Raw genomic sequence first — 6,000 nt, forward strand, 5'->3', positions numbered from 1 at the left:
AGTGTCTTGAAATTTTTTGGGGGGGGTCCAGAAACGGATTAATTCACTTTCCATTATTTCTTATGAGGAAAATAGTTTTGGAATCCGAACCTTTCGCAATCCGAACAGCCTCCTGGAACAAATTAAATTTGGATTCCGAGGCACCACTGTACTTGCAACAATCCCCTTGGCAAAAAAATGTAAAATTAGACACAGCGTCTTACAGGGGAGAAGTCAGAGAGAGAGAGAGGACCAACCTGGATCTGCTTCGTTGGGTCCAGGAGCTTCACAACTGCCTGACTGCTTTCAGTGAATAGTCAGACTGCCCAAAACCAAATCACACCAGAGAAAACCGGATGTGGAGATGCCGGTATTGGACTGGGGTGGACAAAGTTAAAAATCACTACACCCGGTTATAGTCCAACATGTTTAATTGGAAGCACTAGCTTTCGGAGCGCTGCTCCTTCATCAGGTGGTTGTGGAGGACACAATTGTAAGACACAGAATTTATGGTAAAAGTTTTCAGTATGATGTAACTGAAATTATACATTGAAAAATACCTTGATTGTTTGTTAAGTCTCTCATTTGTTAGAATGACTATGTTAGTTTCACTTCTTTCACATGTAAATCACAAAACTTTTTTTAAAGTTACATTTTTAGGTTAACTTTAACAATTGGTGTCAGCCCAGATAATGTGTTGAAAAACTGAGCTGGGAGAATTGGCCAACTCCCTCTCATTATACAAGTGTCTTTCTTAAAAAACAAACTTGAAAGCCTTTTTCCTGAGACAGTATCTGTTAGCTATAATCAAATTGACCCTAAAACCCTTTAACCCCAGACTTTTCAAAACCTGTGTCTTTATAATCTCCTGGGGGGAAATAAAGCCAAGGACAATGTAACCTTGTTAAAGGAGCAGCAGCATCACAAATAGAGGAGCTGAATATTGTTCCAAAAGATGGCAGAAAGCTACAGGGATTTAGGTATCCTCATCCATAAATTGCAAAAAGACAAGATCAGTGGGCAATAGGGAAGGCAGATGGAATGGTGATCTTTGTTTCAAAGTGAATGGAGAATAAAAGTAGGAAGATTTAGCTAAAATTATACAAGGCATTAGTTGTAAGTCGGCTGGAATATTGTATATGGTTTTGACTCCTGATGTTAAGAGAGACGTTCTGGTATTGGAGACAGTCCACAAAAGGTTCCCCCAGCTGATACCAGGTATAGGTAGACTGTCTTATGGCAAAAGGTTGAGTAGTTTGAGCTTGTAGTTGGAGTTTCGAAGAATGAGAGGTTGTTTCCCCGTTTGGGATAGTCTAGGACCAGAGGGCATCTTCTCCAGAGTAAGGATATCCTGAAGAAGCTGCAGAGATTGTGGTTATAATTTTCCAGGAATGCTTAGATTTCTGGGAAAGTTCCAAAGGATTGGAAAACTCCAATATAATCCATTTATTTAAACAGGGAAGGAAATCTTTGAAAAGATAACTGTAGTTCGATAAATGTTTGTTGTAGAGTCATAGAGATGTACAGCACGGAAACAGACCCTTCGGTCCATGCCAACCAGATATCCTAATTTAATCTAGTCCCATTTGCCAGGGCTTGGCCCATATCCCAGTAAACCCAAACTATTCATAGTCCCATCCAGATGCCTTTTAAATGCTGTAATTGTACCAGCCTCCACCACTTCCTCTGGCAGCTCATTCCATACACGTACCATCCTCTGTGTGAAAAATGGCTGTCCCTTAGGTCCCTTTTAAATCTTTCCCCTCTCACCCTAAACCAATGCCCTCTAGTTCTTATGTCAGAGGGCATAATCTCAGAAAAGACAGAGATAAGGAGGACTTTCTTCCCTCCCGGAAGTAATGAATTGATGGGATTCTTTACCACAGAGGGCTGTCAGGGCTGAAGTTGAGGATTTTTTTTTTATATTCATTCACAGTGTGTGGGTGTCATTGGCTGGGCTAGCATTTATTGAATATCCTACGTTACTACCCAGAGGGCGGTTAAGAGTCAACCACGTTGCTATGGGTCTGGAGTCACATGTAGCCAGACCAGGTAAGGATGGCAGTTTCTTTCCCTAAAGGACACTTGTCAACAGATGGGTTTTTCCGACAATTGACAATGGATTTATGGTCATCATCCAGAACCTTACCTGGGTCTCTGGATTAACAGTCCAGCGATAATACCACTCGGCCATTACCTCCCCTTTCTGATCAGCCAAAATCTCATTGATCTGTCATTCGGTCCTCGGTGAATTTCTGCTGTGTACCTTGTGAATGGTACACGCTGCTGCTACAGAGGGATGGGATGTTTGTGGATGCGGTGCCAGTCAAGTAGCTGCTTTGTCCTGGATGGTTTCGAGCTTCTCGATTGTTGTTGGAGCTGCCCCCATCCAGGCAAGAGGGGAACGTTCCATCATACTTCCTGGGTGCCAGGTCTGACTCCAATCAGTGGAGAGTTTTCACCCGATACCCATTGTTGCCAGGGCTCCTTGATGCCACACTCGGCCTAATGTTGCCTTGATGTCAAAGGCTGTCCGTCTCCCCTCCCCTCTGCTCTTTTGTCCATGTTTGACCCAAGGCTGTAATGGGGTCAGGAGCTGAGTGGCCCTGGCAGAACCCAAACTGGGCGTCACTGAGCAGGTTATTGCTGAGCAGGTGCTGCTTGATAGCTCTGTTACTGACACCTTCCATCACTTTACTGATGATCGAGAGAAGACTGATGGAAAGGTAATTAGCCAGGTTGGATTTGTCAGCCTTTTTATGTACAGGACATACCCTGGGCAATCTTCCACGTAGTTGGGTAGATGCCAGTGTTTGGGTGGTACTGGAAGAGCTTTACTAGGGAGAGGCAGGTTCCAGAGTACAAGTACTATTGCTGGAATATTGTCAGGGCCCATACCTTTGCAGTATCCAGTGCATCCAACCATATCTTGACATCACGTGGAGTGAACTGAATTGGCTAAAGGCTGGTATCTGAGATGGATTATCCATTCGGCATTTTTGGCTGAAGATGACTGTGAATGCTTCAGGCTTTTGCATTTATAAGTTGGGCTCCCCTATCATTGAGACGGGGATATTTATGGAGCCTCCTCTTCCAGTGATTTGTTTAATTATCCACCATATTTCATAACTGGATGTGGCAGGATTGATTTGATTTGATATATTATTGTCACATGTACCTAGGTACAGTGAAAAGTTGTGTTTTGTGTGCAGTACAGGCAGATCATGCCATACAAGGTGCATAAGGGTGATAGAACAGAGTGAGGAATACAATGTTGTGGCTGCAGAGAAGGTGCACAGAGACAGAGAGAGATCAACATTTAAAATTTGAGAGGTCTGTTCAGCAGTCTAATAACAGTGGGGAAGAAACTGTTTTAAAATCTGTTGGTACATGCTTTTAAGCTTTTGTACCTTCTGTCGGACAGAAGAGGTTGTAAGAGATTATAACTGGGGAGTGGGAGAGGTCTTTGATGTTGGCTGCCTTCCCAAGACAGTGAGAAACACAAACATAAAAAAAACTAGGAGCACGGGGAGGCCACTCGGCCCTTCGAGCCTCCTCCGCCATTCATGGCTGATGGTCCAACTCTGGATTAGTGGTGCTGGAAAAGCACAGCAGTTCAGGCAGCATCCGAGGAGCAGTAAAATTGACGTTTCGGGCAAAAGCCCTTCCTCAGGAACATCAGGTATTCCTGATGAATGGCTTTTGCCGGAAATGTCGATTTTACTGCTCCTCGGATGCTGCCTGAACTGCTGTGCTTTTCCAGCACCACTAATCCAGAATCTGGTTTCCAGCATCTGCAGTCATTGTTTTTACCTAGCTGATTGTCCAACTCAACAGCCTAATCGGAGACCAAAACTGCACACTATATTCTAGATGTGGCCTCACCAAGGTAGTATAGATGGAATCAATGGATGAAAGGTTAGCTTGCCTGATGGACTGGGCTATGTTCACAACTCTGTAGTTTCGTATGGTCCTGGACAGAGCAGTTGCCATACCAACCCATGATGCATCTGGATAGAATGCTTTCTGTGGTGCACTTGTGAAAATTGGTGCTCCAGCACAATCTGTAACCTCATGGCCCGGCATATCCGCCACTCCACCATTAACATCAAGCCAGGGGATCACCCCTGGGTTAATGGAGCGTGTAGGAGGTTGTGCCAGGGGCAGCACTAGGCATGCATAAAAACGGGGTAGTAACCAGAGAACTTAATTTTTTTTTGGACATGCCAAATTTCCTTACGCTCCTGAGGAAGTAGAGGCGTTGTTGTGCTATCTTGACCATCTCATCAATGTGAGTGAACCAGGACAGATTGTTGGTGACTGTCACTCCCAGGAACGCGATGCTCTTGATCCTCTCCACCTTCGCTCCATTGATGTAGACAGGGGCGAGTCCTCCTCCTTGCTTCCTGAAGTTGATGATTAACTCTTTAGTTTTGCTGATATTGAGGGAGAGATTGTTCTCTTTATACCATGCCAACAAGCACTCTATCTCTTTCCTGTATTCTCTCTCGTCATTGTTTGAGATCCAGCATACCACCGTGGTGTCATCAACAAACCTGTCGAGCTTAGATTTGATCCATTAGTTGTGGACCGACTTAGTTCGATCTGTCACTTCCTGTTTATGCTGTTGGCGTGCAAGTAGTCCTTTCTGGTAGCTTCTCTGGTTACTACCCCGTTTTTAGGTATGCTTGCTGCTGCTCCTGGCACACTCTCCTGCTCTCTCCATTGAACCAGGATTGATTCCCTGGCTTGATGGTAATGAATATATTGGGCCATGTGGTTCCAGATTGTGCTGGAGTACAATTCTGCTGCTGTTGATAGCCCCAAAGCACTTCATGGATGTCCAGCCTTGAGTTGCTCGATCTGTTCAAAGTCTGTCCCATTTAGCACGGTGATAGTGCCACACAACATGATGGAGTGTACTCTCAATGTGAACATGGGAATTCATTTCCATGAAGACTGTGGTCACTCTTACCGATAGTGTAATAAACAGATGATTGGTGACATGTTGATTGGTGAGCGTGAGATCATTTAGATTTTTTTCTCTCTTGTTGGTTCCCCCCACCACCTGCTGTAGACCCAGTTAAGCAGCAATGTGTCACAGAGTCATAGAGATGTACAGCATGGAAACAGACCCTTCGGTCCAACTCGTCCATGCCAACCAGATATCCCAACCCAATCTAGTACAACTGCCAGCACCCGGCCCATTTCCCTCCAAACCCTTCCTATTCACATACCCATCCAGATGCCTCTTAAATGTTGCAATTGTACCAGCCTCCACCACTTCCTTTGGCAGCTTATTCCATACACGTATCACCATCTGTGTGAAAAAGTTGCCCCTTAGGTCTCTTTTATCTCTTTCCCCTCTCGCCCTAAACCTATGCCCTCTAGTTCTGGACTCCCCCACTTCAGGGAAAAAGACCTTGTCCATTTACCCTATCCATACCCCTCATGATTTTATGAGCCTCTATAAGGTCACCCCTTAGCCTCCGACGCTCCAGGGAAAACAGCCCCAGCCTGTTCATGCCTCTCCCTATAGCTCAAACCCTCCAAACCTTTAGGAACCAACCAGCCTGATCAGTCGTGCTGCTGCTGAACAACACTTGTTGGTGGTCATTGAGATCCCCCATCCAAGTACATTCTGTGCCGTTTCCACCCTCAGTGTTGGAGGAGTGCTGAATTATCAGCTGGTGGAGGACGGAAATCAGCAGGAGTTTATCTTTAACCAGGTCAGTACCCAGGCCTTTGCGACCACCCACCGGGACCCCCAAGTACTCACCCATAACCTCCTGCGATGCTGCCCCGGATTCTGCCAACAGTACTCTCTGACCCACCTCGACTTCCATCCAGCTTCTGGCTCCGCCCACTCTGCAATCGCTCTACATTTCCCAGCATCACCCCTGGGTCCTACTGCTTACCCACAGCCAGCCAGCACACCAGCTCTCCGTCCTCACCCATCCAGCCCCACAATGCACCCTATCCCTCCATCTCTCCCTCTTCACTTCAACCCCCCCCCCCCAC

The sequence above is a fragment of the Chiloscyllium plagiosum genome, chromosome 7 (assembly GCF_004010195.1).
Source record: "Chiloscyllium plagiosum isolate BGI_BamShark_2017 chromosome 7, ASM401019v2, whole genome shotgun sequence".
Taxonomy (NCBI): domain Eukaryota; kingdom Metazoa; phylum Chordata; class Chondrichthyes; order Orectolobiformes; family Hemiscylliidae; genus Chiloscyllium; species Chiloscyllium plagiosum.